The sequence below is a fragment of the Neoarius graeffei genome (assembly GCF_027579695.1).
Source record: "Neoarius graeffei isolate fNeoGra1 chromosome 18 unlocalized genomic scaffold, fNeoGra1.pri SUPER_18_unloc_1, whole genome shotgun sequence".
NCBI classification, from domain to species: Eukaryota; Metazoa; Chordata; class Actinopteri; order Siluriformes; family Ariidae; genus Neoarius; species Neoarius graeffei.
In genome coordinates this window covers 620,001-635,000 of record NW_026869982.1, presented here as the reverse complement: position 1 = coordinate 635,000, position 15,000 = coordinate 620,001, and the positions used below count along the sequence as shown (strand labels likewise).

The following is a 15,000-nucleotide window of genomic DNA, read 5'->3' as shown; positions in this document are numbered from 1 at the left end:
TTTCCTTCTGCTCGCAAGGCAAGAATTTTCCTTCTGGTCGCAAGGCAAGGCAAGAAAAACGGCACATTTCCAACTAACTGTTGCTTATGGCCAAACCACTCTGACAACGCCTGATCCCGTCTGATCTCAGAAGCTAAACAGAGTTGGGCCTGGTTAGTACTTGAGTGGGAGACTGCCTAGGAATACCAGGTACTGTAAGCATTTTATTTTGTCTTCTAGCAGAAATCTGTTTGAATTTTCCTTCTGCTCGCAAGGCAAGAATTTTCCTTCTGGGCGCAAGGCAAGGCAAGAAAAACGGCACATTTCCAACTAACTGTTGCTTATGGCCAAACCACTCTGACAACGCCTGATCCCGTCTGATCTCAGAAGCTAAACAGAGTTGGGCCTGGTTAGTACTTGAGTGGGAGACTGCCTAGGAATACCAGGTACTGTAAGCATTTTATTTTGTCTTCTTGCAGAAATCTGTTTGAATTTTCCTTCTGCTCGCAAGGCAAGAATTTTCCTTCTGGGCGCAAGGCAAGGCAAGGCAAGAAAAACGGCACATTTCCAACTAACTGTTGCTTATGGCCAAACCACTCTGACATCGCCTGATCCCGTCTGATCTCAGAAACTAAACAGAGTTGGGCCTGGTTAGTACTTGAGTGGGAGACTGAATAGGAATACCAGGTACTGTAAGCATTTTATTTTGTCTTCTAGCAGAAATCTGTTTGAATTTTCCTTCTGCTCGCAAGGCAAGAATTTTCCTTCTGGGCGCAAGGCAAGGCAAGGCAAGAAAAACGGCACATTTCCAACTAACTGTTGCTTATGGCCAAACCACTCTGACAACGCCTGATCCCGTCTGATCTCAGAAGCTAAGCAGAGTTGGGCCTGGTTAGTACTTGAGTGGGAGACTGCCTAGGAATACCAGGTACTGTAAGCATTTTATTTTGTCTTCTTGCAGAAATCTGTTTGAATTTTCCTTCTGCTCGCAAGGCAAGAATTTTCCTTCTGGGCGCAAGGCAAGGCAAGGCAAGGCAAGAAAAACGGCACATTTCCAACTAACTGTTGCTTATGGCCAAACCACTCTGACAACGCCTGATCCCGTCTGATCTCAGAAGCTAAACAGAGTTGGGCCTGGTTAGTACTTGAGTGGGAGACTGCCTAGGAATACCAGGTACTGTAAGCATTTTATTTTGTCTTCTAGCAGAAATCTGTTTGAATTTTCCTTCTGGTCGCAAGGCAAGAATTTTCCTTCTGGGCGCAAGGCAAGAAAAATGGCACATTTCCAACAAGCTGTTGCTTACGGCCAAACCACTCTGACAACGCCTGATCCTGTCAGATCTCAGAAACTAAACAGAGTTGGGCCTGTTTAGTACTTGAGTGGGAGACTGCCTAGTAATACCAGGTACTGTAAGCATTTTATTTTGTCTTCTTGCAGAAATCTGTTTGAATTTTCCTTCTGCTCGCAAGGCAAGAATTTTCCTTCTGGTCGCAAGGCAAGGCAAGAAAAACGGCACATTTCCAACTAACTGCTGCTTATGGCCAAACCACTCTGACAACGCCTGATCCCGTCTGATCTCAGAAGCTAAACAGAGTTAGGCCTGGTTAGTACTTGAGTGGGAGACTGCCTAGGAATACCAGGTACTGTAAGCATTTTATTTTGTCTTCTTGCAGAAATCTGTTTGAATTTTCCTTCTGCTCGCAAGGCAAGAATTTTCCTTCTGGTCGCAAGGCAAGGCAAGGCAAGAAAAACGGCACATTTCCAACTAACTGTTGCTTATGGCCAAACCACTCTGACAACGCCTGATCCCGTCTGATCTCAGAAGCTAAACAGAGTTGGGCCTGGTTAGTACTTGAGTGGGAGACTGCCTAGGAATACCAGGTACTGTAAGCATTTTATTTTGTCTTCTAGCAGAAATCTGTTTGAATTTTCCTTCTGCTCGCAAGGCAAGAATTTTCCTTCTGGGCGCAAGGCAAGGCAAGGCAAGAAAAACGACACATTTCCAACTAACTGTTGCTCATGGCCAAACCACTCTGACAACGCCTGATCCCGTCTGATCTCAGAAGCTAAACAGAGTTGGGCCTGGTTAGTACTTGAGTGGGAGACTGCCTAGGAATACCAGGTACTGTAAGCATTTTATTTTGTCTTCTTGCAGAAATCTGTTTGAATTTTCCTTCTGCTCGCAAGGCAAGAATTTTCCTTCTGGGCGCAAGGCAAGGCAAGGCAAGGCAAGGCAAGGCAAGGCAAGGCAAGGCAAGGCAAGGCAAGGCAAGGCAAGGCAAGGCAAGGCAAGGCAAGGCAAGGCAAGGCAAGGCAAGGCAAGGCGCACATTTCCAGACTGTTGTTTACGTCCAAACCACTCTGACAATGCCTGATCCTGTCTGATCTGAGAAGCTAAACAGAGTTGGGCCTGGTTAGTACTTGAGTGTGAGACTGCCTAGGAATACCAGGTACTGTAAGCATTTTATTTTGTCTCCTTGCAGAAATCTGTTTGAATTTTCCTTCTGCTCGCAAGGCAAGAATTTTCCTTCTGGTCGCAAGGCAAGGCAAGAAAAACGGCACATTTCCAACTAACTGTTGCTTACGGCCAAACCACTCTGACAACGCCTGATCCCGTCTGATCTCAGAAGCTAAACAGAGTTGGGCCTGGTTAGTACTTGAGTGGGAGACTGCCTAGGAATACCAGGTACTGTAAGCATTTTATTTTGTCTTCTAGCAGAAATCTGTTTGAATTTTCCTTCTGCTCGCAAGGCAAGAATTTTCCTTCTGGGCGCAAGGCAAGGCAAGGCAAGAAAAACGGCACATTTCCAACTAACTGTTGCTTATGGCCAAACCACTCTGACAACGCCTGATCCCGTCTGATGTCAGAAGCTAAACAGAGTTGGGCCTGGTTAGTACTTGAGTGGGAGACTGCCTAGGAATACCAGGTACTGTAAGCATTTTATTTTGTCTTCTTGCAGAAATCTGTTTGAATTTTCCTTCTGGTCGCAAGGCAAGAATTTTCCTTCTGATCGCAAGGCAAGGCAAGAAAAACGGCACATTTCCAGACTATTGCTTATGTCCAAACCACTCTGACAATGCCTGATCCTGTCTGATCTGAGAAGCTAAACAGAGTTGGGCCTGTTTAGTACTTGAGTGGGAGACTGCCTAGTAATACCAGGTACTGTAAGCATTTTATTTTGTCTTCTTGCAGAAATCTGTTTGAATTTTCCTTCTGCTCGCAAGGCAAGAATTTTCCTTCTGGTCGCAAGGCAAGGCAAGAAAAACGGCACATTTCCAACTAACTGTTGCTTATGGCCAAACCACTCTGACAACGCCTGATCCCGTCTGATCTCAGAAGCTAAACAGAGTTGGGCCTGGTTAGTACTTGAGTGGGAGACTGCCTAGGAATACCAGGTACTGTAAGCATTTTATTTTGTCTTCTAGCAGAAATCTGTTTGAATTTTCCTTCTGCTCGCAAGGCAAGAATTTTCCTTCTGGGCGCAAGGCAAGGCAAGAAAAACGGCACATTTCCAACTAACTGTTGCTTATGGCCAAACCACTCTGACAACGCCTGATCCCGTCTGATCTCAGAAGCTAAACAGAGTTGGGCCTGGTTAGTACTTGAGTGGGAGACTGCCTAGGAATACCAGGTACTGTAAGCATTTTATTTTGTCTTCTTGCAGAAATCTGTTTGAATTTTCCTTCTGCTCGCAAGGCAAGAATTTTCCTTCTGGGCGCAAGGCAAGGCAAGGCAAGAAAAACGGCACATTTCCAACTAACTGTTGCTTATGGCCAAACCACTCTGACATCGCCTGATCCCGTCTGATCTCAGAAACTAAACAGAGTTGGGCCTGGTTAGTACTTGAGTGGGAGACTGAATAGGAATACCAGGTACTGTAAGCATTTTATTTTGTCTTCTAGCAGAAATCTGTTTGAATTTTCCTTCTGCTCGCAAGGCAAGAATTTTCCTTCTGGGCGCAAGGCAAGGCAAGGCAAGAAAAACGGCACATTTCCAACTAACTGTTGCTTATGGCCAAACCACTCTGACAACGCCTGATCCCGTCTGATCTCAGAAGCTAAACAGAGTTGGGCCTGGTTAGTACTTGAGTGGGAGACTGCCTAGGAATACCAGGTACTGTAAGCATTTTATTTTGTCTTCTTGCAGAAATCTGTTTGAATTTTCCTTCTGCTCGCAAGGCAAGAATTTTCCTTCTGGGCGCAAGGCAAGGCAAGGCAAGGCAAGAAAAACGGCACATTTCCAACTAACTGTTGCTTATGGCCAAACCACTCTGACAACGCCTGATCCCGTCTGATCTCAGAAGCTAAACAGAGTTGGGCCTGGTTAGTACTTGAGTGGGAGACTGCCTAGGAATACCAGGTACTGTAAGCATTTTATTTTGTCTTCTAGCAGAAATCTGTTTGAATTTTCCTTCTGGTCGCAAGGCAAGAATTTTCCTTCTGGGCGCAAGGCAAGAAAAATGGCACATTTCCAACAAGCTGTTGCTTACGGCCAAACCACTCTGACAACGCCTGATCCTGTCAGATCTCAGAAACTAAACAGAGTTGGGCCTGTTTAGTACTTGAGTGGGAGACTGCCTAGTAATACCAGGTACTGTAAGCATTTTATTTTGTCTTCTTGCAGAAATCTGTTTGAATTTTCCTTCTGCTCGCAAGGCAAGAATTTTCCTTCTGGTCGCAAGGCAAGGCAAGAAAAACGGCACATTTCCAACTAACTGCTGCTTATGGCCAAACCACTCTGACAACGCCTGATCCCGTCTGATCTCAGAAGCTAAACAGAGTTGGGCCTGGATAGTACTTGAGTGGGAGACTGCCTAGGAATACCAGGTACTGTAAGCATTTTATTTTGTCTTCTAGCAGAAATCTGTTTGAATTTTCCTTCTGCTCGCAAGGCAAGAATTTTCCTTCTGGGCGCAAGGCAAGGCAAGGCAAGAAAAACGGCACATTTCCAACTCACTGTTGCTTATGGCCAAACCACTCTGACAACGCCTGATCCCGTCTGATCTCAGAAGCTAAACAGAGTTAGGCCTGGTTAGTACTTGAGTGGGAGACTGCCTAGGAATACCAGGTACTGTAAGCATTTTATTTTGTCTTCTTGCAGAAATCTGTTTGAATTTTCCTTCTGCTCGCAAGGCAAGAATTTTCCTTCTGGGCGCAAGGCAAGGCAAGGCAAGGCAAGGCAAGGCAAGGCAAGGCAAGGCAAGGCAAGGCAAGGCAAGGCAAGGCAAGGCAAGGCAAGGCAAGGCAAGGCAAGGCAAGGCAAGGCAAGGCAAGGCGCACATTTCCAGACTGTTGTTTACGTCCAAACCACTCTGACAATGCCTGATCCTGTCTGATCTGAGAAGCTAAACAGAGTTGGGCCTGGTTAGTACTTGAGTGTGAGACTGCCTAGGAATACCAGGTACTGTAAGCATTTTATTTTGTCTCCTTGCAGAAATCTGTTTGAATTTTCCTTCTGCTCGCAAGGCAAGAATTTTCCTTCTGGGCGCAAGGCAAGGCAAGAAAAACGGCACATTTCCAACTAACTGTTGCTTATGGCCAAACCACTCTGACAACGCCTGATCCCGTCTGATGTCAGAAGCTAAACAGAGTTGGGCCTGGTTAGTACTTGAGTGGGAGACTGCCTAGGAATACCAGGTACTGTAAGCATTTTATTTTGTCTTCTTGCAGAAATCTGTTTGAATTTTCCTTCTGGTCGCAAGGCAAGAATTTTCCTTCTGATCGCAAGGCAAGAAAAATGGCACATTTCCAACAAGCTGTTGCTTACGGCCAAACCACTCTGACAACGCCTGATCCTGTCAGATCTCAGAAACTAAACAGAGTTGGGCCTGTTTAGTACTTGAGTGGGAGACTGCCTAGTAATACCAGGTACTGTAAGCATTTTATTTTGTCTTCTTGCAGAAATCTGTTTGAATTTTCCTTCTGCTCGCAAGGCAAGAATTTTCCTTCTGGTCGCAAGGCAAGGCAAGAAAAACGGCACATTTCCAACTAACTGTTGCTTATGGCCAAACCACTCTGACAACGCCTGATCCTGTCTGATCTCAGAAGCTAAACAGAGTTGGGCCTGGTTAGTACTTGAGTGGGAGACTGCCTAGGAATACCAGGTACTGTGAGCATTTTATTTTGTCTTCTTGCAGAAATCTGTTTGAATTTTCCTTCTGCTCGCAAGGCAAGAATTTTCCTTCTGGGCGCAAGGCAAGGCAAGGCAAGAAAAACGGCACATTTCCAACTAACTGTTGCTTATGGCCAAACCACTCTGACAACGCCTGATCCCGTCTGATCTCAGAAGCTAAACAGAGTTGGGCCTGGTTAGTACTTGAGTGGGAGACTGCCTAGGAATACCAGGTACTGTAAGCATTTTATTTTGTCTTCTTGCAGAAATCTGTTTGAATTTTCCTTCTGCTCGCAAGGCAAGAATTTTCCTTCTGGGCGCAAGGCAAGGCAAGGCAAGGCAAGGCAAGGCAAGGCAAGGCAAGGCAAGGCAAGGCAAGGCAAGGCAAGGCAAGGCAAGGCAAGGCAAGGCAAGGCAAGGCAAGGCAAGGCAAGGCAAGGCAAGGCAAGGCAAGGCGCACATTTCCAGACTGTTGTTTACGTCCAAACCACTCTGACAATGCCTGATCCTGTCTGATCTGAGACGCTAAACAGAGTTGGGCCTGGTTAGTACTTGAGTGTGAGACTGCCTAGGAATACCAGGTACTGTAAGCATTTTATTTTGTCTCCTTGCAGAAATCTGTTTGAATTTTCCTTCTGCTCGCAAGGCAAGAATTTTCCTTCTGGTCGCAAGGCAAGGCAAGAAAAACGGCACATTTCCAACTAACTGTTGCTTACGGCCAAACCACTCTGACAACGCCTGATCCCGTCTGATCTCAGAAGCTAAACAGAGTTGGGCCTGGGTAGTACTTGAGTGGGAGACTGCCTAGGAATACCAGGTACTGTAAGCATTTTATTTTGTCTTCTAGCAGAAATCTGTTTGAATTTTCCTTCTGCTCGCAAGGCAAGAATTTTCCTTCTGGGCGCAAGGCAAGGCAAGGCAAGAAAAACGGCACATTTCCAACTAACTGTTGCTTATGGCCAAACCACTCTGACAACGCCTGATCCCGTCTGATGTCAGAAGCTAAACAGAGTTGGGCCTGGTTAGTACTTGAGTGGGAGACTGCCTAGGAATACCAGGTACTGTAAGCATTTTATTTTGTCTTCTTGCAGAAATCTGTTTGAATTTTCCTTCTGGTCGCAAGGCAAGAATTTTCCTTCTGATCGCAAGGCAAGAAAAATGGCACATTTCCAACAAGCTGTTGCTTACGGCCAAACCACTCTAACAACGCCTGATCCTGTCAGATCTCAGAAACTAAACAGAGTTGGGCCTGTTTAGTACTTGAGTGGGAGACTGCCTAGTAATACCAGGTACTGTAAGCATTTTATTTTGTCTTCTTGCAGAAATCTGTTTGAATTTTCCTTCTGCTCGCAAGGCAAGAATTTTCCTTCTGATCGCAAGGCAAGAAAAACGGCACATTTCCAACAAGCTGTTGCTCACGGCCAAACCACTCTGACAATGCCGGATCCCGTCTGATTTCAGAAGCTAAACAGAGTTTTGCCTGGTTAGTACTTGAGTGGGAGACTGCCTAGGAATACCAGGTACTGTAAGCATTTTATTTTGTCTTCTTGCAGAAATCTGTTTGAATTTTCCTTCTGCTCGCAAGGCAAGAATTTTCCTTCTGGGCGCAAGGCAAGGCAAGGCAAGGCACACATTTCCAGACTGTTGTTTACGTCCAAACCACTCTGACAATGCCTGATCCTGTCTGATCTGAGAAGCTAAACAGAGTTGGGCCTGGTTAGTACTTGAGTGTGAGACTGCCTAGGAATACCAGGTACTGTAAGCATTTTATTTTGTCTTCTTGCAGAAATCTGTTTGAATTTTCCTTCTGGTCGCAAGGCAAGAATTTTCCTTCTGATCGCAAGGCAAGAAAAACGGCACATTTCCAACAAGCTGTTGCTTACGGCCAAACCACTCTGAGAACGCCTGATCCCGTCTGATCTCAGAAGCTAAACAGAGTTGGGCCTGGTTAGTACTTGAGTGGGAGACTGCCTAGGAATACCAGGTACTGTAAGCATTTTATTTTGTCTTCTTGCAGAAATCTGTTTGAATTTTCCTTCTGCTCGCAAGGCAAGAATTTTCCTTCTGGGCGCAAGGCAAGGCAAGGCAAGGCAAGGCAAGGCAAGGCACACATTTCCAGACTGTTGTTTACGTCCAAACCACTCTGACAATGCCTGATCCTGTCTGATCTGAGAAGCTAAACAGAGTTGGGCCTGGTTAGTACTTGAGTGTGAGACTGCCTAGGAATACCAGGTACTGTAAGCATTTTATTTTGTCTTCTTGCAGAAATCTGTTTGAATTTTCCTTCTGGTCGCAAGGCAAGAATTTTCCTTCTGATCGCAAGGCAAGAAAAACGGCACATTTCCAACAAGCTGTTGCTTACGGCCAAACCACTCTGACAACGCCTGATCCCGTCTGATCTCAGAAGCTAAACAGAGTTGGGCCTGGTTAGTACTTGAGTGGGAGACTGCCTAGGAATACCAGGTACTGTAAGCATTTTATTTTGTCTTCTTGCAGAAATCTGTTTGAATTTTCCTTCTGCTCGCAAGGCAATAATTTTCCTTCTGGGCGCAAGGCAAGGCAAGGCAAGAAAAACGGCACATTTCCAGCAAACTGTTGCTCACGGCCAAACCACTCTGACAATGCCTGATCCCGTCTGATTTCAGAAGCTAAACAGAGTTGGGCCTGGTTAGTACTTGAGTGGGAGACTGCCTAGGAATACCAGGTACTGTAAGCATTTTATTTTGTCTTCTTGCAGAAATCTGTTTGAATTTTCCTTCTGCTCGCAAGGCAAGAATTTTCCTTCTGGGCGCAAGGCAAGGCAAGGCAAGGCAAGGCAAGGCACACATTTCCAGACTGTTGTTTACGTCCAAACCACTCTGACAATGCCTGATCCTGTCTGATCTGAGAAGCTAAACAGAGTTGGGCCTGGTTAGTACTTGAGTGTGAGACTGCCTAGGAATACCAGGTACTGTAAGCATTTTATTTTGTCTTCTTGCAGAAATCTGTTTGAATTTTCCTTCTGGTCGCAAGGCAAGAATTTTCCTTCTGATCGCAAGGCAAGAAAAACGGCACATTTCCAACAAGCTGTTGCTTACGGCCAAACCACTCTGACAACGCCTGATCCCGTCTGATCTCAGAAGCTAAACAGAGTTGGGCCTGGTTAGTACTTGAGTGGGAGACTGCCTAGGAATACCAGGTACTGTAAGCATTTTATTTTGTCTTCTAGCAGAAATCTGTTTGAATTTTCCTTCTGCTCGCAAGGCAAGAATTTTCCTTCTGGGCGCAAGGCAAGGCAAGGCAAGAAAAACGACACATTTCCAACTAACTGTTGCTTATGGCCAAACCACTCTGACAACGCCTGATCCTGTCTGATCTCAGAAGCTAAACAGAGTTGGGCCTGGTTAGTACTTGAGTGGGAGACTGCCTAGGAATACCAGGTACTGTAAGCATTTTATTTTGTCTTCTTGCAGAAATCTGTTTGAATTTTCCTTCTGCTCGCAAGGCAAGAATTTTCCTTCTGGGCGCAAGGCAAGGCAAGGCAAGGCAAGGCAAGGCAAGGCAAGGCAAGGCAAGGCAAGGCAAGGCAAGGCAAGGCAAGGCAAGGCAAGGCAAGGCAAGGCGCACATTTCCAGACTGTTGTTTACGTCCAAACCACTCTGACAATGCCTGATCCTGTCTGATCTGAGAAGCTAAACAGAGTTGGGCCTGGTTAGTACTTGAGTGTGAGACTGCCTAGGAATACCAGGTACTGTAAGCATTTTATTTTGTCTCCTTGCAGAAATCTGTTTGAATTTTCCTTCTGCTCGCAAGGCAAGAATTTTCCTTCTGGGCGCAAGGCAAGGCAAGAAAAACGGCACATTTCCAACTAACTGTTGCTTATGGCCAAACCACTCTGACAACGCCTGATCCCGTCTGATGTCAGAAGCTAAACAGAGTTGGGCCTGGTTAGTACTTGAGTGGGAGACTGCCTAGGAATACCAGGTACTGTAAGCATTTTATTTTGTCTTCTTGCAGAAATCTGTTTGAATTTTCCTTCTGGTCGCAAGGCAAGAATTTTCCTTCTGATCGCAAGGCAAGAAAAATGGCACATTTCCAACAAGCTGTTGCTTACGGCCAAACCACTCTGACAACGCCTGATCCTGTCAGATCTCAGAAACTAAACAGAGTTGGGCCTGTTTAGTACTTGAGTGGGAGACTGCCTAGTAATACCAGGTACTGTAAGCATTTTATTTTGTCTTCTTGCAGAAATCTGTTTGAATTTTCCTTCTGCTCGCAAGGCAAGAATTTTCCTTCTGGTCGCAAGGCAAGGCAAGAAAAACGGCACATTTCCAACTAACTGTTGCTTATGGCCAAACCACTCTGACAACGCCTGATCCTGTCTGATCTCAGAAGCTAAACAGAGTTGGGCCTGGTTAGTACTTGAGTGGGAGACTGCCTAGGAATACCAGGTACTGTGAGCATTTTATTTTGTCTTCTTGCAGAAATCTGTTTGAATTTTCCTTCTGCTCGCAAGGCAAGAATTTTCCTTCTGGGCGCAAGGCAAGGCAAGGCAAGAAAAATGGCACATTTCCAACTAACTGTTGCTTATGGCCAAACCACTCTGACAACGCCTGATCCCGTCTGATCTCAGAAGCTAAACAGAGTTGGGCCTGGTTAGTACTTGAGTGGGAGACTGCCTAGGAATACCAGGTACTGTAAGCATTTTATTTTGTCTTCTTGCAGAAATCTGTTTGAATTTTCCTTCTGCTCGCAAGGCAAGAATTTTCCTTCTGGGCGCAAGGCAAGGCAAGGCAAGGCAAGGCAAGGCAAGGCAAGGCAAGGCAAGGCAAGGCAAGGCAAGGCAAGGCAAGGCAAGGCAAGGCAAGGCAAGGCAAGGCGCACATTTCCAGACTGTTGTTTACGTCCAAACCACTCTGACAATGCCTGATCCTGTCTGATCTGAGACGCTAAACAGAGTTGGGCCTGGTTAGTACTTGAGTGTGAGACTGCCTAGGAATACCAGGTACTGTAAGCATTTTATTTTGTCTCCTTGCAGAAATCTGTTTGAATTTTCCTTCTGCTCGCAAGGCAAGAATTTTCCTTCTGGTCGCAAGGCAAGGCAAGAAAAACGGCACATTTCCAACTAACTGTTGCTTACGGCCAAACCACTCTGACAACGCCTGATCCCGTCTGATCTCAGAAGCTAAACAGAGTTGGGCCTGGGTAGTACTTGAGTGGGAGACTGCCTAGGAATACCAGGTACTGTAAGCATTTTATTTTGTCTTCTAGCAGAAATCTGTTTGAATTTTCCTTCTGCTCGCAAGGCAAGAATTTTCCTTCTGGGCGCAAGGCAAGGCAAGGCAAGAAAAACGGCACATTTCCAACTAACTGTTGCTTATGGCCAAACCACTCTGACAACGCCTGATCCCGTCTGATGTCAGAAGCTAAACAGAGTTGGGCCTGGTTAGTACTTGAGTGGGAGACTGCCTAGGAATACCAGGTACTGTAAGCATTTTATTTTGTCTTCTTGCAGAAATCTGTTTGAATTTTCCTTCTGGTCGCAAGGCAAGAATTTTCCTTCTGATCGCAAGGCAAGAAAAATGGCACATTTCCAACAAGCTGTTGCTTACGGCCAAACCACTCTAACAACGCCTGATCCTGTCAGATCTCAGAAACTAAACAGAGTTGGGCCTGTTTAGTACTTGAGTGGGAGACTGCCTAGTAATACCAGGTACTGTAAGCATTTTATTTTGTCTTCTTGCAGAAATCTGTTTGAATTTTCCTTCTGCTCGCAAGGCAAGAATTTTCCTTCTGATCGCAAGGCAAGAAAAACGGCACATTTCCAACAAGCTGTTGCTCACGGCCAAACCACTCTGACAATGCCTGATCCCGTCTGATTTCAGAAGCTAAACAGAGTTTTGCCTGGTTAGTACTTGAGTGGGAGACTGCCTAGGAATACCAGGTACTGTAAGCATTTTATTTTGTCTTCTTGCAGAAATCTGTTTGAATTTTCCTTCTGCTCGCAAGGCAAGAATTTTCCTTCTGGGCGCAAGGCAAGGCAAGGCAAGGCACACATTTCCAGACTGTTGTTTACGTCCAAACCACTCTGACAATGCCTGATCCTGTCTGATCTGAGAAGCTAAACAGAGTTGGGCCTGGTTAGTACTTGAGTGTGAGACTGCCTAGGAATACCAGGTACTGTAAGCATTTTATTTTGTCTTCTTGCAGAAATCTGTTTGAATTTTCCTTCTGGTCGCAAGGCAAGAATTTTCCTTCTGATCGCAAGGCAAGAAAAACGGCACATTTCCAACAAGCTGTTGCTTACGGCCAAACCACTCTGAGAACGCCTGATCCCGTCTGATCTCAGAAGCTAAACAGAGTTGGGCCTGGTTAGTACTTGAGTGGGAGACTGCCTAGGAATACCAGGTACTGTAAGCATTTTATTTTGTCTTCTTGCAGAAATCTGTTTGAATTTTCCTTCTGCTCGCAAGGCAAGAATTTTCCTTCTGGGCGCAAGGCAAGGCAAGGCAAGGCAAGGCAAGGCACACATTTCCAGACTGTTGTTTACGTCCAAACCACTCTGACAATGCCTGATCCTGTCTGATCTGAGAAGCTAAACAGAGTTGGGCCTGGTTAGTACTTGAGTGTGAGACTGCCTAGGAATACCAGGTACTGTAAGCATTTTATTTTGTCTTCTTGCAGAAATCTGTTTGAATTTTCCTTCTGGTCGCAAGGCAAGAATTTTCCTTCTGATCGCAAGGCAAGAAAAACGGCACATTTCCAACAAGCTGTTGCTTACGGCCAAACCACTCTGACAACGCCTGATCCCGTCTGATCTCAGAAGCTAAACAGAGTTGGGCCTGGTTAGTACTTGAGTGGGAGACTGCCTAGGAATACCAGGTACTGTAAGCATTTTATTTTGTCTTCTTGCAGAAATCTGTTTGAATTTTCCTTCTGCTCGCAAGGCAATAATTTTCCTTCTGGGCGCAAGGCAAGGCAAGGCAAGAAAAACGGCACATTTCCAGCAAACTGTTGCTCACGGCCAAACCACTCTGACAATGCCTGATCCCGTCTGATTTCAGAAGCTAAACAGAGTTGGGCCTGGTTAGTACTTGAGTGGGAGACTGCCTAGGAATACCAGGTACTGTAAGCATTTTATTTTGTCTTCTTGCAGAAATCTGTTTGAATTTTCCTTCTGCTCGCAAGGCAAGAATTTTCCTTCTGGGCGCAAGGCAAGGCAAGGCAAGGCAAGGCAAGGCACACATTTCCAGACTGTTGTTTACGTCCAAACCACTCTGACAATGCCTGATCCTGTCTGATCTGAGAAGCTAAACAGAGTTGGGCCTGGTTAGTACTTGAGTGTGAGACTGCCTAGGAATACCAGGTACTGTAAGCATTTTATTTTGTCTTCTTGCAGAAATCTGTTTGAATTTTCCTTCTGGTCGCAAGGCAAGAATTTTCCTTCTGATCGCAAGGCAAGAAAAACGGCACATTTCCAACAAGCTGTTGCTTACGGCCAAACCACTCTGACAACGCCTGATCCCGTCTGATCTCAGAAGCTAAACAGAGTTGGGCCTGGTTAGTACTTGAGTGGGAGACTGCCTAGGAATACCAGGTACTGTAAGCATTTTATTTTGTCTTCTTGCAGAAATCTGTTTGAATTTTCCTTCTGCTCGCAAGGCAATAATTTTCCTTCTGGGTGCAAGGCAAGGCAAGGCAAGAAAAACGGCACATTTCCAGCAAACTGTTGCTCACGGCCAAACCACTCTGACAATGCCTGATCCCGTCTGATTTCAGAAGCTAAACAGAGTTGGGCCTGGTTAGTACTTGAGTGGGAGACTGCCTAGGAATACCAGGTACTGTAAGCATTTTATTTTGTCTTCTTGCAGAAATCTGTTTGAATTTTCCTTCTGCTCGCAAGGCAAGAATTTTCCTTCTGGGCGCAAGGCAAGGCAAGGCAAGGCAAGGCACACATTTCCAGACTGTTGTTTACGTCCAAACCACTCTGACAATGCCTGATCCTGTCTGATCTGAGAAGCTAAACAGAGTTGGGCCTGGTTAGTACTTGAGTGTGAGACTGCCTAGGAATACCAGGTACTGTAAGCATTTTATTTTGTCTTCTTGCAGAAATCTGTTTGAATTTTCCTTCTGGTCGCAAGGCAAGAATTTTCCTTCTGATCGCAAGGCAAGAAAAACGGCACATACCCCAACAAGCTGTTGCTTACGGCCAAACCACTCTGACAACGCCTGATCCCGTCTGATCTCAGAAGCTAAACAGAGTTGGGCCTGGTTAGTACTTGAGTGGGAGACTGCCTAGGAATACCAGGTACTGTAAGCATTTTATTTTGTCTTCTTGCAGAAATCTGTTTGAATTTTCCTTCTGCTCGCAAGGCAATAATTTTCCTTCTGGGCGCAAGGCAAGGCAAGGCAAGAAAAACGGCACATTTCCAGCAAACTGTTGCTCACGGCCAAACCACTCTGACAATGCCTGATCCCGTCTGATTTCAGAAGCTAAACAGAGTTTTGCCTGGTTAGTACTTGAGTGGGAGACTGCCTAGGAATACCAGGTACTGTAAGCATTTTATTTTGTCTTCTTGCAGAAATCTGTTTGAATTTTCCTTCTGCTCGCAAGGCAAGAATTTTCCTTCTGGGCGCAAGGCAAGGCAAGGCAAGGCACACATTTCCAGACTGTTGTTTACGTCCAAACCACTCTGACAATGCCTGATCCTGTCTGATCTGAGAAGCTAAACAGAGTTGGGCCTGGTTAGTACTTGAGTGTGAGACTGCCTAGGAATACCAGGTACTGTAAGCATTTTATTTTGTCTTCTTGCAGAAATCTGTTTGAATTTTCCTTCTGGTCGCAAGGCAAGAATTTTCCTTCTGATCGCAAGGCAAGAAAAACGGCACATTTCCAACAAGCTGTTGCTTACGGCCAAACCACTCTGAG

At 45.6% G+C, this 15,000-nt stretch overlaps 23 non-coding genes and 37 pseudogenes across 23 annotated transcripts in view; all 60 read left to right on the top strand.

Annotated features, from left to right (window-relative positions):
- The first annotated feature begins 82 nt into the window (after positions 1 to 82).
- On the top strand, positions 83 to 201 carry LOC132877055 (5S ribosomal RNA). The gene has a single exon (XR_009652745.1). It is a non-coding gene; the product is annotated as a 5S ribosomal RNA (ribosomal RNA).
- A 117-nt stretch (positions 202 to 318) lies between these two features.
- LOC132877054 (5S ribosomal RNA) lies at positions 319 to 437 on the top strand. The gene has a single exon (XR_009652744.1). It is a non-coding gene; the product is annotated as a 5S ribosomal RNA (ribosomal RNA).
- A 122-nt stretch (positions 438 to 559) lies between these two features.
- LOC132879429 (5S ribosomal RNA) lies at positions 560 to 678 on the top strand (annotated as a pseudogene).
- Positions 679 to 800: 122 nt separating this feature from the next.
- Positions 801 to 919, top strand: LOC132876332 (5S ribosomal RNA). The gene has a single exon (XR_009652053.1). It is a non-coding gene; the product is annotated as a 5S ribosomal RNA (ribosomal RNA).
- A 127-nt stretch (positions 920 to 1,046) lies between these two features.
- LOC132877053 (5S ribosomal RNA) lies at positions 1,047 to 1,165 on the top strand. The gene has a single exon (XR_009652743.1). It is a non-coding gene; the product is annotated as a 5S ribosomal RNA (ribosomal RNA).
- A 112-nt stretch (positions 1,166 to 1,277) lies between these two features.
- LOC132879703 (5S ribosomal RNA) lies at positions 1,278 to 1,396 on the top strand (annotated as a pseudogene).
- Positions 1,397 to 1,513: 117 nt separating this feature from the next.
- Positions 1,514 to 1,632, top strand: LOC132878220 (5S ribosomal RNA; annotated as a pseudogene).
- A 122-nt stretch (positions 1,633 to 1,754) lies between these two features.
- LOC132877051 (5S ribosomal RNA) lies at positions 1,755 to 1,873 on the top strand. The gene has a single exon (XR_009652741.1). It is a non-coding gene; the product is annotated as a 5S ribosomal RNA (ribosomal RNA).
- A 122-nt stretch (positions 1,874 to 1,995) lies between these two features.
- Positions 1,996 to 2,114, top strand: LOC132878132 (5S ribosomal RNA; annotated as a pseudogene).
- A 209-nt stretch (positions 2,115 to 2,323) lies between these two features.
- Positions 2,324 to 2,442, top strand: LOC132880568 (5S ribosomal RNA; annotated as a pseudogene).
- Positions 2,443 to 2,559: 117 nt separating this feature from the next.
- On the top strand, positions 2,560 to 2,678 carry LOC132880566 (5S ribosomal RNA). Its single transcript, XR_009653949.1, has one exon. It is a non-coding gene; the product is annotated as a 5S ribosomal RNA (ribosomal RNA).
- Positions 2,679 to 2,800: 122 nt separating this feature from the next.
- LOC132878406 (5S ribosomal RNA) lies at positions 2,801 to 2,919 on the top strand (annotated as a pseudogene).
- A 114-nt stretch (positions 2,920 to 3,033) lies between these two features.
- LOC132881259 (5S ribosomal RNA) lies at positions 3,034 to 3,152 on the top strand (annotated as a pseudogene).
- A 117-nt stretch (positions 3,153 to 3,269) lies between these two features.
- On the top strand, positions 3,270 to 3,388 carry LOC132877050 (5S ribosomal RNA). The gene has a single exon (XR_009652740.1). It is a non-coding gene; the product is annotated as a 5S ribosomal RNA (ribosomal RNA).
- Positions 3,389 to 3,505: 117 nt separating this feature from the next.
- LOC132877049 (5S ribosomal RNA) lies at positions 3,506 to 3,624 on the top strand. The gene has a single exon (XR_009652739.1). It is a non-coding gene; the product is annotated as a 5S ribosomal RNA (ribosomal RNA).
- Positions 3,625 to 3,746: 122 nt separating this feature from the next.
- On the top strand, positions 3,747 to 3,865 carry LOC132879428 (5S ribosomal RNA; annotated as a pseudogene).
- Positions 3,866 to 3,987: 122 nt separating this feature from the next.
- LOC132877048 (5S ribosomal RNA) lies at positions 3,988 to 4,106 on the top strand. Its single transcript, XR_009652738.1, has one exon. It is a non-coding gene; the product is annotated as a 5S ribosomal RNA (ribosomal RNA).
- Positions 4,107 to 4,233: 127 nt separating this feature from the next.
- LOC132877047 (5S ribosomal RNA) lies at positions 4,234 to 4,352 on the top strand. Its single transcript, XR_009652737.1, has one exon. It is a non-coding gene; the product is annotated as a 5S ribosomal RNA (ribosomal RNA).
- A 112-nt stretch (positions 4,353 to 4,464) lies between these two features.
- On the top strand, positions 4,465 to 4,583 carry LOC132879702 (5S ribosomal RNA; annotated as a pseudogene).
- Positions 4,584 to 4,700: 117 nt separating this feature from the next.
- Positions 4,701 to 4,819, top strand: LOC132877801 (5S ribosomal RNA). Its single transcript, XR_009653468.1, has one exon. It is a non-coding gene; the product is annotated as a 5S ribosomal RNA (ribosomal RNA).
- A 122-nt stretch (positions 4,820 to 4,941) lies between these two features.
- Positions 4,942 to 5,060, top strand: LOC132878219 (5S ribosomal RNA; annotated as a pseudogene).
- Positions 5,061 to 5,274: 214 nt separating this feature from the next.
- Positions 5,275 to 5,393, top strand: LOC132880567 (5S ribosomal RNA; annotated as a pseudogene).
- Positions 5,394 to 5,510: 117 nt separating this feature from the next.
- LOC132878404 (5S ribosomal RNA) lies at positions 5,511 to 5,629 on the top strand (annotated as a pseudogene).
- A 112-nt stretch (positions 5,630 to 5,741) lies between these two features.
- Positions 5,742 to 5,860, top strand: LOC132879701 (5S ribosomal RNA; annotated as a pseudogene).
- Positions 5,861 to 5,977: 117 nt separating this feature from the next.
- On the top strand, positions 5,978 to 6,096 carry LOC132878616 (5S ribosomal RNA; annotated as a pseudogene).
- Positions 6,097 to 6,218: 122 nt separating this feature from the next.
- LOC132877045 (5S ribosomal RNA) lies at positions 6,219 to 6,337 on the top strand. Its single transcript, XR_009652736.1, has one exon. It is a non-coding gene; the product is annotated as a 5S ribosomal RNA (ribosomal RNA).
- Positions 6,338 to 6,802: 465 nt separating this feature from the next.
- On the top strand, positions 6,803 to 6,921 carry LOC132880830 (5S ribosomal RNA). The gene has a single exon (XR_009653978.1). It is a non-coding gene; the product is annotated as a 5S ribosomal RNA (ribosomal RNA).
- A 122-nt stretch (positions 6,922 to 7,043) lies between these two features.
- On the top strand, positions 7,044 to 7,162 carry LOC132878403 (5S ribosomal RNA; annotated as a pseudogene).
- Positions 7,163 to 7,274: 112 nt separating this feature from the next.
- LOC132879939 (5S ribosomal RNA) lies at positions 7,275 to 7,393 on the top strand (annotated as a pseudogene).
- A 112-nt stretch (positions 7,394 to 7,505) lies between these two features.
- LOC132880130 (5S ribosomal RNA) lies at positions 7,506 to 7,624 on the top strand (annotated as a pseudogene).
- A 114-nt stretch (positions 7,625 to 7,738) lies between these two features.
- On the top strand, positions 7,739 to 7,857 carry LOC132880565 (5S ribosomal RNA; annotated as a pseudogene).
- A 112-nt stretch (positions 7,858 to 7,969) lies between these two features.
- On the top strand, positions 7,970 to 8,088 carry LOC132876775 (5S ribosomal RNA). The gene has a single exon (XR_009652478.1). It is a non-coding gene; the product is annotated as a 5S ribosomal RNA (ribosomal RNA).
- A 129-nt stretch (positions 8,089 to 8,217) lies between these two features.
- Positions 8,218 to 8,336, top strand: LOC132880564 (5S ribosomal RNA; annotated as a pseudogene).
- A 112-nt stretch (positions 8,337 to 8,448) lies between these two features.
- Positions 8,449 to 8,567, top strand: LOC132880553 (5S ribosomal RNA). Its single transcript, XR_009653948.1, has one exon. It is a non-coding gene; the product is annotated as a 5S ribosomal RNA (ribosomal RNA).
- Positions 8,568 to 8,689: 122 nt separating this feature from the next.
- Positions 8,690 to 8,808, top strand: LOC132879208 (5S ribosomal RNA; annotated as a pseudogene).
- Positions 8,809 to 8,932: 124 nt separating this feature from the next.
- On the top strand, positions 8,933 to 9,051 carry LOC132880563 (5S ribosomal RNA; annotated as a pseudogene).
- A 112-nt stretch (positions 9,052 to 9,163) lies between these two features.
- On the top strand, positions 9,164 to 9,282 carry LOC132880542 (5S ribosomal RNA). Its single transcript, XR_009653947.1, has one exon. It is a non-coding gene; the product is annotated as a 5S ribosomal RNA (ribosomal RNA).
- Positions 9,283 to 9,404: 122 nt separating this feature from the next.
- On the top strand, positions 9,405 to 9,523 carry LOC132878161 (5S ribosomal RNA; annotated as a pseudogene).
- A 189-nt stretch (positions 9,524 to 9,712) lies between these two features.
- On the top strand, positions 9,713 to 9,831 carry LOC132880561 (5S ribosomal RNA; annotated as a pseudogene).
- A 117-nt stretch (positions 9,832 to 9,948) lies between these two features.
- On the top strand, positions 9,949 to 10,067 carry LOC132878402 (5S ribosomal RNA; annotated as a pseudogene).
- Positions 10,068 to 10,179: 112 nt separating this feature from the next.
- On the top strand, positions 10,180 to 10,298 carry LOC132879700 (5S ribosomal RNA; annotated as a pseudogene).
- Positions 10,299 to 10,415: 117 nt separating this feature from the next.
- On the top strand, positions 10,416 to 10,534 carry LOC132878615 (5S ribosomal RNA; annotated as a pseudogene).
- A 122-nt stretch (positions 10,535 to 10,656) lies between these two features.
- Positions 10,657 to 10,775, top strand: LOC132877044 (5S ribosomal RNA). The gene has a single exon (XR_009652735.1). It is a non-coding gene; the product is annotated as a 5S ribosomal RNA (ribosomal RNA).
- A 430-nt stretch (positions 10,776 to 11,205) lies between these two features.
- On the top strand, positions 11,206 to 11,324 carry LOC132880714 (5S ribosomal RNA). The gene has a single exon (XR_009653964.1). It is a non-coding gene; the product is annotated as a 5S ribosomal RNA (ribosomal RNA).
- A 122-nt stretch (positions 11,325 to 11,446) lies between these two features.
- On the top strand, positions 11,447 to 11,565 carry LOC132878401 (5S ribosomal RNA; annotated as a pseudogene).
- Positions 11,566 to 11,677: 112 nt separating this feature from the next.
- On the top strand, positions 11,678 to 11,796 carry LOC132879938 (5S ribosomal RNA; annotated as a pseudogene).
- A 112-nt stretch (positions 11,797 to 11,908) lies between these two features.
- Positions 11,909 to 12,027, top strand: LOC132880024 (5S ribosomal RNA; annotated as a pseudogene).
- Positions 12,028 to 12,141: 114 nt separating this feature from the next.
- LOC132880560 (5S ribosomal RNA) lies at positions 12,142 to 12,260 on the top strand (annotated as a pseudogene).
- A 112-nt stretch (positions 12,261 to 12,372) lies between these two features.
- Positions 12,373 to 12,491, top strand: LOC132876774 (5S ribosomal RNA). The gene has a single exon (XR_009652477.1). It is a non-coding gene; the product is annotated as a 5S ribosomal RNA (ribosomal RNA).
- A 124-nt stretch (positions 12,492 to 12,615) lies between these two features.
- LOC132880559 (5S ribosomal RNA) lies at positions 12,616 to 12,734 on the top strand (annotated as a pseudogene).
- A 112-nt stretch (positions 12,735 to 12,846) lies between these two features.
- Positions 12,847 to 12,965, top strand: LOC132880530 (5S ribosomal RNA). The gene has a single exon (XR_009653946.1). It is a non-coding gene; the product is annotated as a 5S ribosomal RNA (ribosomal RNA).
- A 122-nt stretch (positions 12,966 to 13,087) lies between these two features.
- On the top strand, positions 13,088 to 13,206 carry LOC132879206 (5S ribosomal RNA; annotated as a pseudogene).
- Positions 13,207 to 13,330: 124 nt separating this feature from the next.
- LOC132880558 (5S ribosomal RNA) lies at positions 13,331 to 13,449 on the top strand (annotated as a pseudogene).
- A 112-nt stretch (positions 13,450 to 13,561) lies between these two features.
- LOC132880518 (5S ribosomal RNA) lies at positions 13,562 to 13,680 on the top strand. Its single transcript, XR_009653945.1, has one exon. It is a non-coding gene; the product is annotated as a 5S ribosomal RNA (ribosomal RNA).
- A 122-nt stretch (positions 13,681 to 13,802) lies between these two features.
- LOC132879205 (5S ribosomal RNA) lies at positions 13,803 to 13,921 on the top strand (annotated as a pseudogene).
- A 119-nt stretch (positions 13,922 to 14,040) lies between these two features.
- On the top strand, positions 14,041 to 14,159 carry LOC132880557 (5S ribosomal RNA; annotated as a pseudogene).
- A 113-nt stretch (positions 14,160 to 14,272) lies between these two features.
- On the top strand, positions 14,273 to 14,391 carry LOC132880506 (5S ribosomal RNA). Its single transcript, XR_009653944.1, has one exon. It is a non-coding gene; the product is annotated as a 5S ribosomal RNA (ribosomal RNA).
- A 122-nt stretch (positions 14,392 to 14,513) lies between these two features.
- LOC132880023 (5S ribosomal RNA) lies at positions 14,514 to 14,632 on the top strand (annotated as a pseudogene).
- A 114-nt stretch (positions 14,633 to 14,746) lies between these two features.
- Positions 14,747 to 14,865, top strand: LOC132880555 (5S ribosomal RNA; annotated as a pseudogene).
- A 112-nt stretch (positions 14,866 to 14,977) lies between these two features.
- LOC132876773 (5S ribosomal RNA) overlaps positions 14,978 to 15,000 on the top strand; it is a 119-nt gene continuing 96 nt past the window's right edge. Inside the window, exon 1 of the ribosomal RNA XR_009652476.1 lies at positions 14,978 to 15,000. This exon is cut by the window's right edge and continues 96 nt beyond it. This is a non-coding gene — a ribosomal RNA (5S ribosomal RNA).